This window comes from Hermetia illucens, chromosome 4 (assembly GCF_905115235.1).
Source record: "Hermetia illucens chromosome 4, iHerIll2.2.curated.20191125, whole genome shotgun sequence".
Lineage (NCBI taxonomy): Eukaryota > Metazoa > Arthropoda > Insecta > Diptera > Stratiomyidae > Hermetia > Hermetia illucens.
This window is the reverse complement of record NC_051852.1, coordinates 129,926,388-129,939,858: the sequence shown is the minus strand read 5'-3', so window position 1 is coordinate 129,939,858 and position 13,471 is coordinate 129,926,388. Positions and strand designations below refer to the sequence as shown.

Here is a 13,471-nt window from a genome sequence, read left to right as displayed (position 1 = left end):
AAATAGTCAGCTTCGTATAACTGTTTATAAAATAGTTTTTGAGTGCTTGGATTGCTACAAATGCCCGCGTTATTCGGCTTCCAGTGCTGTTGGCCGATGATGCAATTTTATTGGACGGATTGATGGTAAATGAACGGAGCCACAAACCGACCATGTGAAGCCCTACCTCAACCTCGAAGGCTGCATGAGAAAAAAACTGCAACGGGTTCAGATACTTCATAATCGGTCGCCCAGCGGATTCAGCCGATTCCAATTCAAATTTTTGCGGATTGAAGTACAGTTTTCGTTTGGAGAATAGCTTTTGATGCGGTACCAATGGCGGGGAGCTGTTGTGTGGGAGAATAGTTTCAGACGGTGTTACTTAAGGGGCTGAAATCGAACTCTCTTTAGAATACCAGAAATTCTTCATATATCACTGTTCATAGCTCTAAAAATAGCAGATAGTTCCGGTCCCGATAATGGAAAATAGATTTTCTGTTACCTTCAATTAACTATATAATGGGTACTGATGCCCCTTGTATTCTCTTCCTTCTTCCTTCCTTCCTTCTTAAAAAAATATCTTTATTACCACTAGGTTTTTTCTGGGGACAATTATTGTCTACGGTTAATTCTAATTTAGGTATTCATACCTCCAACCAGAATTTAGAACTGCTCGCTTTCTGTAATCATCCCCCTTATCCTAACCTCCGGCAAAAACAAAGGGCTCGTCCGGGAATTGAACCCGGGACCTCTCGCACCCGAAGCGAGAATCATACCCCTAGACCAACGAGCCACACGAAAGCTGCCAGAATCTGTTCTCAGTACAATACGAGTCGCTAGTAAGCGACCGCCCAGTGATTTCTGCTAAGACTGCAAAAAACTTAGTGACGAGCAAATGCTCATGGTCTTAACGCTTATCAGCGCTGTAATGGTAATGGGGCGCTGTGACGTGCGAGTCGTGAACGAAGTGCAAAGTATACAATGTATTCTGTACTCGCCTGTAATGGAATCACTTTGTCAATACAAAAAATGTTTATTTCAATTTGTCAATTGTAATTCCGGAGTTGGTTTTTGTGTTTAGGAATTAGTCACAGGTTGGCCTCTATCCGCTAGAAATATTACTTGATCGCTGTGGAAATCCCACAAGTATCATTTCTTCATAAAATATGCTGTAATTGGGAGAATATATGGAGGAGTTTTCCGGTAAGAACAGGGCAGAAGGTCGACATGACTGAGATGTTATTGATTAATACTTCCGTATTGTATCATAAAAGGCTTCACTATTTATTTATTCAGCCAGAACTTTGTGTCAAATTTTAAGGTCCACGGAATGTAGTCCTCATTTTGGGATCAATTTTTTGTGCATCATTATTTTTATTCATTACTTTAACCGAGTTTCTTCACGTACAAATGGTTTTTTGTACTTGTACTTTTAGTGTACGAATATTTCGGTGCACGACGGTTCCACATTTTTGTTTTCTTCTTAGTAGGGTAGGTGAATGCATTTACGCACAGAGTGTTGGACTGCCGCAACAGCACGCTGGCGAACTACCAACTAAACATCTCCCTGTCATCAAAGAACTATCCTGAAACCGTTTGAAACATTATTTCGGGCTAGTCCTCCCGCTCTCCCGGGAGGGAGATCCCTCCGCCGTTCGAGTTCAATCTTCTTCGCAATAAGAAGAGCCCGAACATAATGCGCAATACGAATACAGCTGGTAGCGCTCTTCAGCATCTCTCTGACAATGTTGTATGGAGAGAGCTCCCCTGTGTCTGCATAAAGCTGCTGACGAAAGCCGTCCCACCACTCGCAAGAGAGAAAGGTGTGTTCAGCGTTGTCCGCCACTCCATTGCAGAATACACAATCAGGAGATCGTGCCTTCCCAATCCTGTGCAGATAAGACTGAAAACCTCCATGCCCACTTAGAAGTTTGGTAAGGAAGTAATCAATCTCACCGTGCGTTCTGTTCAACCACGGGTCTAATTTGTCGATGAGCTACGCAGTTCATCTGCCCCTTGGCTCATTTTGCCAAGAAAGTTGCCACTCGGTAAGGGTGCGTTGACGTTCTTCACGGTTCCACATTGGAATGGTATGCATTGAACATGTAACACTATTCGCTTTAGTGTAATATCGACATTCTACATGTCTCAGGGTAAAATAAATCCATACGAAAGCGGCAGGTGTGACCTACCATGCCTCTGTTAATAATAGAAAGATTTCCACCAAATTTTCCAATATCGTGCTCCAGAAGATGGAGCAGGGTTAATTGATTTAAATCAATACTTTGTATCAGGTCAGGTTTTTTTATAAAGCAAGATTTAGATCAAATTTGGTTGATAAATAGATTTAAAATCATAATAAAAGATATATTTAAAATAATAAAATACAAAATTTGTTTTATTCCGAGTTGTCACAATCTCGGCAGATGGCGGATTTTAACTAATACTAACACTAAGTGCCAAGGATTTATCAAAAGATAAAGGGGTGCTGGTGGTGGTCGCCAGTGGTAGGTTAATGGGAGAATCCGTCGACAACTCCTCGCAACATCGAGCACGTATGCGGAATGATATATTTCTGCATAGCTCGAACCAGTCTGTGTGAGAGCACCAGGACATCAAGGGAAGCCGTGAAGGATTTTGGTACAACACCTGCAGCTGACAATATTATGGAAACTACAACCGCCCGTTCGAGACGCCAATTTCTTTGATTTCCCGAGCCAGTGGCTCATGGCTCTTCTTCTCTACGTATTTCCGTTCAATGTTGCTATTATGGGGGATAGAAACAGTAATAATATAGGCGAAGCGACCCGTCTTCTCAACTAACAACACGTCCGGCTTGTTATCTGGAATATGGCGATCAGTTAGACTTTGCCGGTCCCAATACATGCTGTAAGCTGAGCTATCAAGTACTGCTTCCGGCTCATATCGGTAAACCGAACATGCTCCCGTGATCAGACAGATAGGGCGATGTGAAGAAGGTGTGCCAGGTGGTTTTTGAGGCTTCGGTAGCAGAACCAACCTCTGTCTTTTCCACTCGGCGGGAAACACTCCTTCTACCATGCACGAAGTGCTTATGAATCACTCGATGATGATTTTAGCAGCCAACTTCAGGGCTTTGTTCGGAGTCCCATCCAATCCCGGAGCCTTATTATACCCAATTTGTCCACAAATCTCTCGTAGTTCCTCCTCGGTTACCCCGGGGATTGTGAAAACGTTCTGTTGAACCGCCGTTTCTATTGGGGGGAACAAGAGCCGGGATCACGCGGTCGTGATTTGTGTTCACGAATCGTGTTCATTACAACCTTGTAAGCAGCATCCCACGGGTTCGTATTTGCGTCAAAGTACAAGTGCTTGTAGCAATTTCGCTTACTTTGCCGTATAGCCTTCTTAAGGCTGCTTCTAAGAGCACGGTATTCTTTCTCTGACTGCCGATGTTCTGGCTTCCCTCTTATCCTTTGGCAAAGTTTCCTCGCTCGCAGACATGATGCTTTCGTTCTGTTTTCTTGATTCCACCAATAGTTTGATTCCCTACTGTGGTGGAACTTGCGTCGAGGCATGCCTTAGTTATCAGGCTGACTCACTTTTTCCAGCGCCGTTCCCTTTGGGTCATGAACTTCATTTTTTTCTTTTCTTACACGTGGGTGGAAAATCTTAGAAAGACACGTCCTCCCCAGCTACACTGCAAAAACGCCGGAGCTACAGTGTGCGCGTGTGGGATTCGCATCCACTAAAAACCACTCCCGGTCTCTCCAGCCCCAGCCCCGTGAGATCACAATTTAGGTATTACTTCCGGCTTTCCTCCTTCTTTGCTCCTTCAGCAACTCCTGTATTAGCACGATTGCGAGCAAACCGTAAGCCAGTTCTCCTCGGACCTCAGCAACTCGGCAACTAAGTTCTCCGGGCACACGCTCCTGCCCAACACTTGGTTCAGGTTCTTCCTCTCCATTGCAAATATTGGGCAAGGAAAAATCACATGCTCCGGATCCTCCGGTATGCCACCCCATCTAGAACAATTCGGAGAATCATCCAACCCATTTTTGCAAGTTCCGTGGTGGCACTGGCCGCCTTTTGACATGCTTATCCCAGGTCTTCCCTAAAGTTGAATTTGGTGTCTATCACCCCCAGGTATTTGATAGCCGGTTTTGATACGACTTCCACTTTTACAGTGTTATTTTTCCTGCGGTTCGTTATTAAGACTGCTTCCGTTTCTGCCTCCGCCAAGGTCAGCCTAGCTGTTTCTAGCCAGGAATTTACCACTTTTACTGATTCTGTCGTGTAGACCACCACATCTTCTGGGTGTTTTGCTGTAACAACCAAAGCTAGGTGATCGGCAAAGCCGACAATCGTCGGCGGAAAGAGCAAGCACCGCATTATACATGATATTCCACAACAGGGGACCAAGTACCAATCCCTGTGGTACCCCGACTGTGACAATGTACTCTTTGGGGCCCTCATCCATCCCGTACCAGAGAGTCCTCTCTAAGAGGTAGACACCTATGTCAGCTAACACCCCTTTAATTCTGTTCCAGTTGGCCGAGTTGAATGCGTTTTTGACATCAAGCGCGAACACGGCACAGAAGCCCCCTGAAATCAGTACACCTTTTGCCAGGTTTATTACTATGTTAGTTCCGTGGATTGGGCACGTCGGAAACCTCCTCCACAGTTACTGGAGGTATTATGCCCTCACTTATCTGGACAACAGTTTGCCTTCCCCTATTTTCGTGGTGCGGGAGCAGAGTGGTAACAATTTGTTTCAGGAGGTGCGGACAGGTCGCCTGGAGTGATCTCCGAAAGGCTTCTTTTAGGCGTAGTAGTTGCCTGTGTGGCTCCTCTCGGACGTTGCCACCGGGCTTTCCCCTGAGCCTCTGGCAAAGCCTCCTTACCCGGAAACATGCGGCTCGCAAGCTTGCGATTTCATTGTTCCACCAGTAGTTGGGTTGCCTACTGGGGAGCAAACGCCTTCTGGGCATAGTAGCATCGCAGGCTTCCGTCACCCAGTGGGTGATTTGGGCGGTTTTTTCTCTAGTCGTACCATTCAGGGATATGTCGGGTTTGAGCGCCGCGGAAAACATGTCTCCCTCAAAAGCTTTCGCCGTCCAGCCGAGCATACCATCTGACATTCTGCGAGAATTCTTTTGAGCTCGATCGGCCTTGATTTCCATGCAGATGGTGGTCGCTGTGAGTATAGCCCTCACTGACATGCCAAGCACTCACGTATTTCAGGTCCACTATAGACCCCAGACCCCTTCTCCCCAACATTCGCCAGCACCCCGTCTAATTCCGTGAACGCTTCGAGGAGAACACGTCCCCTTATATTAGTTGTCCGGCTGCTCCATTCAAGAGCCCACGCATCAAAATCGCCTGCTATTATGATCGGCCAACGTTCTCTTGCATCCAAAACCAGAGCGGCAAGTATCTGTTTATACTTGGCTCTGATGAAGCCCTCTTCCGGGTGCTCCATGATTTCCTTGAAGGCTTGTTCTCCACAAGCCCGTTTGGTCTTTGACCCAAATACTATTTCGATATGATCACTTCGATCTTTTTTTCGTGTGTGGCTTGCGAGAGTAGATCCTGCGCCGCCTCGCAATGGTTGAGATTGATTTGTATCAATCTCATCTGCGATTTGTGTTAAGGGCTCTTCTGTATTCCAGGCACTTGCTGCTAACTGCAATGTGCCGATGGTCCACACCTTCCTTCCCTTTGCACAGTAGGCAATTCGGGTCAGCTCCGCAGTCCTTGCTCATATGGCCTTCCCTCCGTATCTCCTGCATTGCTTTGACCTGTCATTTAGACTAGGGCATGCTTTCACAATGTGATCGAAACCAACGCATCTAAAGCATCGCTTCAACGCCACTTGCTCCCTAAGGCGATTCCCTGTTGCTAACAGTTTGAGTGTTGAGATCGAACTGCTTCTCCAACGCTTCGCGAAGCTCCTTCTTCGTGGTGATTTCGTATATATCTTTGCAGATTATAGTGACCTCTTGCCATAACGACTTTCCGATTTGGCTCAACAATTAGTTCGCAGTTACGACCCTTGATTTGTTGAGCTCCAACATAAGAGTTCGAGGTCTGCCTTCACTCTCCTGAGAATGACAGCATATGACCCTTCACCACGTTTGGAAATGATAATCACCTCCGGTTTTATCTTTCTTCGATCGTTTCATTCGCCTCTGGAGGTGCGGTCCCTTTTCTCGAGGTCGCCGCTGCACCAGTTTCGCTGGCACCTTTAATCGTCCTCGTCTGCTCCGCCTTTTTGGGAATTGAATCCTTTTTTTGTTGTTTGCTGGCTTGATGAGTCGTTCAGCTTTTCGTGCAGCCTCTTTTCTGGTTTCTCTCCTTTTGTATTTTGAACTGGCGTTACTTGAGTCGCCTGGTTCGCTTTTTCATTCGACGCTTTCGTCTTCGGTCTTGCCGTACCCTAAAAGGATGCCTCTTATCATGGCCCTTATATTCTGATGAATATTCCTACGCTCCTTTATGAATTCATACAGTTCCATGATCTTTTTCCCCAGGCAGTAAAGGCAGCTCCAGACTGGTCGTTGCCTAAAACATCGCTTGAAAGATTCGGCGCTAAGGATTCGTTCTCATCGAAGACTCCCGCTACACACTTCCTACTGTAGGCAGCGATCGCAGGAGCTTGTGCTCGTATGGGAGACGATCTGCGAAAAATCGAGCTCCTTCTGAACGGGTTCGTCGATGGAGCCAGTTCTAGTCCCTTCCGTACGCTTGTAACATTAGATGCCACAGTAGCCAAGGTTCCTCTCTCTCTGCCCCTCCCGCTTGCCTACTCCCAAAAAACCGCCGGAGCTGGGTTTCTGAAGCCCTGCACCGTAATTTTATTTTCCTTCTGTTCCTCCATGTTTGGTTTTATTTGTGCCAATTTTTATTCACGGGTGGTTTCTTAGTTCCCACCTATCCATCCTGCGCATAAACATGCCCATACACGCACATCTCCGGATGCGTGCATGTGCATGACCATGACACATCCGTCGAGCGGCGCCTCATCCCTACGAAGGGACTCGCCTGATGGGAGATTTGGCAACTCCACACAGGCATGTCCTTCATCTAAAGCCGCCAGAAAGGTTTCTTCCTCGAAAGCTCCAGTGGTCAGCTGTCCTGGTTTTTTTCACTTCTGTTGCTCAATCGACCTTCGCCTCACCCGTTTCTGATGACATGTATGATAATATTTTTTTTTTTTTTTTTTGTGCGTACACGGAGGTGGAAAATCTTAGAAAGACACGTCCGCCGCAGCTCCGCCGCCCGAACGGCGGAACAACAGCGGGCGCGTGTGGGATTCACACCCACTAAAAACCACCCCCGGTCTCTCCAGCCCCAGCCCCGCGGGACCACCATTGAGGTATTACTTCGCGGGGTAGGTTTGCCCTTAGGCACTCATCCTTCTCCTATTTGCAGCGTTCCTCCTTCTTTGTTCTTTCAGCAACTCCTCCTGCATTTGGATGATTGCGGAGCTAACCGCAAGCCACTTCTCCTCGGACTCCAGCATCTCAGTAACCAAGCTCTCCGGGGTCACGCTCCTGCCCAGCACCTGGTTTAAGCTCCTTCTCACCATCGCAAATCGTGGGCAGTGAAACATCACATGCTTTGGATCCTCCGGTATGCCATCGCATCTGGGACAGTTCGGAAAGTCATCCAACCCAAAGCGGTGCAGATACTGCCTGTAGCAACCACCGTGAGGAACTGGGTAATGTGGTAGTTGGTATCCCCATGTTTTCGCTCAAGCCACACCCTAATGTTGGGAATGAGCCTGTGCGTCCACCGACCTTTCGCAGACTCGTCCCATCTGCGTTGCCAGAGATCAAGCGACTCTGACCTTGCCGCATTTCTACGCTGTGCATGCCCCTCCATATGTCTTGCATTGTACAGGACACTCATTTCTTTGGCCAGAATGTCAACCGGGATCATGTCTGTCACCACCAATACTGTCTCATCTGATGTGGTTCTAAAAGCACTGCAAACCATCAAAGCCATCCGCCGGTAAACCGAGTTCACCTGCTTCCGTCTCTGAGAGTTTGCAAGCGCCTCTGCCCACACAGGCGACGAGTAGAGCAGGATGGAGCGCACCACTCCGGCTAGCATCAACCTCCGGCAATGTTTCGGCCCACCAATATTTGGCAACATTTTTGCAAGTGCCGTGGTGGCACTGGCTGCCTTTTGGCATGCATACTCTAGGTGCTCCCTAAAACTCAATTTGGTGTCAATTATTACCCCCAGGTATTTGATAGCCGGCTTTGATACGATTGTATGTCCACCGACCTCCACTTTTACAGTATTATTTTTCCTGCGTTTCGTTATCAAGACCGCTTCCGTTTTCGCGTCCGCCAAGGTCAGCCCGGCCTTTTCTAGCCAGGACTTTACCGCTCTCCACATCTTCTGGGTGTTTTGCTGCAACAACCACAGCTAGGTCATCAGCAAAGCCGACAATCGTAGTCCCCTCTGGGACGGGAAGAGCAAGCACCCCATTATACATGATATTCCACAACAGGGGACCAAGTACCGATCCCTGTGGTACCCCGGCTGTGACAATGTACCCTTTGGGGCCCTCATCCGTCCCGTACCAGAGAGTCCTCTCTGAGAGGTAATTTTCCACCAAATTCGCTAAGTATCCGGGGACACCTATGTCAGCCAACGCCCCTTTAATTCTATTCCAGTTGGCCGAGTTGAATGCGTTTTTGACATCCAACGGCACCACGGCACAGCAGCCGCCAGAAATCAGTGCACCTTTTGCCAGGTTTACCACCGTGCCAATTGCGTCCACCGTAGAGTGGGCGCGTCGGAAACTAAACTGGCGTTCCGACAAACCATTGCTGGCTTCGACGATGGGCAGAAGTCTGTTGTAGATGACTCTCTCCATCATCTTCCCCATTGTATCCAACAGGCAGATAGGACGATACGACGCTGGGTTTCCAGGTTGCTTGCCAGGCTTCGGAAGCAACACCAACTTTTGCTTTTTCCACTGGGCAGGGAATATTCCTTCTTTTAGGCACGCCTCGAAGGTGTTGGCGAAAAGGTCGGGCCTAGTCTTCACTGCCAGTTTCAAAGCTCGGTTGGGGATGCCATCCAAACCTAGGGCCTTGTTGTCACCGACCCTACCACATATTTCCCGCAGCTCCTCCACAGTTACAGGCGGTATTATGCCGTCATTTGGCTGGACAAAAAAAACTTGCCTTCCCCTATTTTCGTGGCGAGGGAACAGAGTGGTAACAATCTGTTTCAGGAGGCGCGGACAGGTCACCTGGGGCTGTATGATAATATACTATTATTAACCTTACACTAGCTATAACTATCAGATATTGTAACGGGGACTATTTCGGGGCCTAGATGACATGTGCGTGTACCATCATAATTTCTTTCAGATTTTTAGGCTGATCCCGTTTCGAACTTCTGCACTCCTTCGCTTTGCAACCAATGTTAAAACTAAGACCTGCATCGAAAAGTACTAATCGAGTACTTTCATTTGATATCCCACATCACTATATTCGGTAAAAAAATCTTTCACTCCTCAAGTTCAACGTGCAGTAATATAATTGCTAAAAGGGTTGAAATATCCGATGTCACATAGGAAACCCCCTTAAAAGTCAAGTAAACAGTAAACAGTCGGGTGCTTAGGTCGTTATCTAGACAGTAAAAGTTAAATCTAAACAAAGTAAGGTAGTCAAAAACTTCTTACTTTTCCTCCTTTTCCGGACTTTTAACTAGAGTCGATAAACCTCTCTTGTTGGATTTTTCTTAGATATTCTGGAATGTCAAAAACTTCGTCTGACCAATCTCTATTTTTGGCAAAAGACTTGCAAATCCTTTCTCTATCTAAATTGCTCATTTCACATATCTGAGTCTACCCGAACAGCATTTAGACGATGCGATTTTGAAAGGAAGTTATATAAAATATTCAAAGATAAATCTCAAGAAATCTACTCACTAAATAACATGATCAATCAAATAATAAAATTCTCTACATAGACAAACGGTCGGACCCAATAAGGAAATCATTTTTAATAATTTCACTTTCAAGTCTTTAAGATGGGAGTACGGTAGTGGGCAGTCAGATAAGTATCTATAGTAGATAGGAGCGGACATATTTATACGTGGGCGGATCACTTTTTCTCTTTTCCTAATGCTTCTAATTAATTCAGTTCATTCATCCGCATCGGGCAGCTCGTTATGTTCTGTACAAGTTATACGTAGGAGAGGGGAGACGAATTATGATTTATTTAATCTTAAATAGAAGAATTGAGGAGCCTCAGTGTGAGAAGACAAATTCGAAATGATTTCAGGGTGGAAAACAAATTTGGAAACTCCTAAGTTATCTCCGAAGGCTTATGACCTTTAGAATTATCGAGCTCTGGAGTTTCCAATTAATGTAGAAATCCGGTTTGGAAACTTCAAAAGTAAATGTTATTTCAAGATCTCTATCTTAACTTTTATTCACTCATTCTATTCAGACTGCCCCATCGCAATCCAATTAAAGTTCTTCGAAGTTACTACGAATGCAATCAACTGCGCTGGGTCAGTTTCGCACTAATTAGAGCAAAAGTGCCTGCAGTTCTCGAATTGCATCGAACTAGCAAAACTGTTACTTCTCGCATTAGTTCATTAAGTTCAATCAAATTTTCCTGAAAACTTGAAAATACATAAAAAGGCCCCAATTTAATTATCTTTTAGATTTCTCTCCACGAAATGACATGAGTAAACCACGAGCATATGGGGTTTATTTGAACGGTAAATGCTAATCTATTGTAATATATTTTAATTAGGGGATTATGAAGGCCTAACTGCTAACGAGTATTATCACCGTAATCAGATTGTATACAAGCTGCTACAGTAGATCCACTTTATGCAGATTAATCGTAGAGTGCAGCTTTGTTAGCAAACTTTCCGCACTATACTCGTAGTAATCTTTTCTTAGTGCTCGGGAACGCAGCTAATTGCCGCCTTCGGAATGTCTAGCGAACACATAAAGAAGGTGAAAGAGGTAACTTCAGATTCAAAAAAGATTATGCAATTTGTATCGTTTATTTCATGAAAGAAGGTATAGTAAGTGGGTAGACGAAACAGAAAAATTGAAGGATTATAGTTATGATTGTAATCACGTTCTCTGATAAGAGTTTGTTTAATTGCAAATTATTATATTAGGTTGGGGAAAACGAAATGTATTTGTGATCGAAATTTGACGCTTCATTTAACAAACTTAGAATTATCCGATTTAAGTCAAATATGCGCCGTTTTGTTCGCAAATTTGTTGCCATTTAGAAGGGAACTCCATTATCCCCTCTTATAAACCCCCCTCCTTATTTGCAAAAAACTCAGACAGCCAGTTTTCGCAAGCCACTTTTGAGACCAACTTAGTAGCACCAAGAGCGTTTTGCATGGACCGAAAGAGATGGTGATCACTTGGTGCCAGGTCCGGACTATACGGTACATCCCATCCGAGCTCCCCTAGCTTCTAGCGGGTCATCAAAGATGTGTGAGGCCGAGCATTGTCCTGGTGGGATAGAACGCCATTCCTATTGACCAATTCTGGCCGCTTCTGGCCAATCGCCTTCAAACGGTCGAGTTGCTGACAACAGAAGACCGAATTGAGGGTCTGGTTAAAGTTGAACAGCTCATAGTGGATGATTCTTTTGCAACTGGTTCCAAACTGTTGTATGGTCTATACCCAGTTCCTGGCCAATCGAGCGAATGTTCACATGCCGGTCTACTTGTATGATTTCGACGATTTTATCGGTTTCTACGACGATTGGCCTACCAGTACGGGGTGTATCTTCAACATCCACTACACCAGAACGAAATCATTCGAACAAACGCTGTGCTGTGCTAATCGTTACAGTATCGGGCCCATAAACTTCACAAATTTTTTCGGCCGCCTTCGTTGAATTTTTACCTCCCAGCTAGTAAAAATGTAAAATATGACGAATTTCTTGCTTTGTGGACTCAATTTTTGACACGCTATAATTTGAGACTGAAACATACGATCACAACACTGTCAAAGAGACACTTGGAGCACTTGTCGTCTTCAAATCGCCGTATAGTATGACCCGATGCGATAAGTGCAACACAATATATGTTCAAGTGTCGCCATCTATTGACAAAATACGACATTTCTTTTTCCTCAACCCAATATGTAGGTTCTATTTCGGAAAATAAGGAACTGGAAAACGATGAATAGTAAACAGATATGGAATGTAGACGACTTATAGTATGATAGGGTATAGAAGGAACTATAAATGATAAGTTTTCCCTCATGCAAAGAAGGAAGTCTGGTTGTTGCCCTTTTAAAGCTTTTAAAGTCCATCGACTCCATTTATCCACCTACAACAAGACATCTAGCCCGTTTGCTCATGCCGTCCTTCATTAGAAATTGTATTCTGTTAGAGTAACCTAATGTCATGTGATCGTCAATAATTTATGAAATTTTTATATAAAACTATACGGCGTCGATATTGGTGCGGATAGCTAAAAGAAAAATGCAAGCTTGATTTACTATAACTTCGTTAATAATGGCAGGGTTTGCACAAAATTTTCTAAATTCGTTCCCCATATTATGATTTGTGTTGGTGCGAATTTAACACTTCAGAATGTGGGTGTTTTCCAGTGAATTTCTAAATTGCAGTTATGCCCTATTGTAGTGAGAATGAGTGTATTTATTTTGAGGCTTAAATTTCGTATAGGGGTTTCATCATGATTTTTCCGTGTTTTCCTCCCCCTTTTCATTCTGTAACTTTTGACTTCACACTTCCGTCAAATTCCATTTTCCTTTTCCTTTAAAATCACAGGAAAGGTCCGAAAGTCTCCGATCCCAGGGGCATATGTTGGTGCCACCAGAGATGCAATTACGAAACCATCAATGTCCAAAAAGTGTAACTAATTCGTAGTGGCGACCAACCCTGGTCCATTTTTATCACGTAACATGTTTATTTTCGAAAAAATAGGAAAACGTGACTTCTTATACGTCCTATATGCGCGTCAAAATCCAAGAACCATATAAAAAGATACGATACCAACTTCCCACAGGAGGCATCAATTGTCATTGTTCTTCCAGATCTTCAAAAGTTTAGTTGGACAAATTAAACATGGTGAAATCATGGTTCAGTTGAAATTAGCGCGTCCATCAAAAAGCCCTTGGGTTGCACACTTGCATATGGTGCTCCAAAAACAACAACGACTGGACCTGCACATTAAAGATTTGCTCAAGCACTCTGGTGAAAAACGGTTTTTAAGGTTTTGTTTGCAAAACAAGACCTTATTAATGTCTGTCTGTCTGTCTCTTTTTTAAGAGGTAGAAATCTTCAAAAGACACTGGTCTGGACATACCAGGGTGTGGGATTTTTACCCACTAAAACCACCCCCGACTCCCTCCCGGCCCCGCGGAACCACCATAAGGTATTACATCACGAGGCGGAGTCAGCTCATTCTAGCTTAGTCACCTTTCTTCTATACGCGCTGCACGTGGCCGCGCTTTTCTCCTCTCCTTCGC

At 44.9% G+C, this 13,471-nt stretch overlaps 1 protein-coding gene and 1 non-coding gene across 3 annotated transcripts in view; one reads left to right on the top strand and one right to left on the bottom strand.

The window, feature by feature from the left end:
• The window catches only part of LOC119653566 (neurogenic protein mastermind-like), a 304,044-nt gene that overhangs the window by 20,373 nt on the left and 270,200 nt on the right, over positions 1-13,471 (top strand). The gene's annotated exons all lie outside the window — the stretch shown is intronic.
• On the bottom strand, positions 701-772 carry Trnap-cgg. The gene has a single exon. It is a non-coding gene; the product is annotated as a tRNA-Pro (tRNA).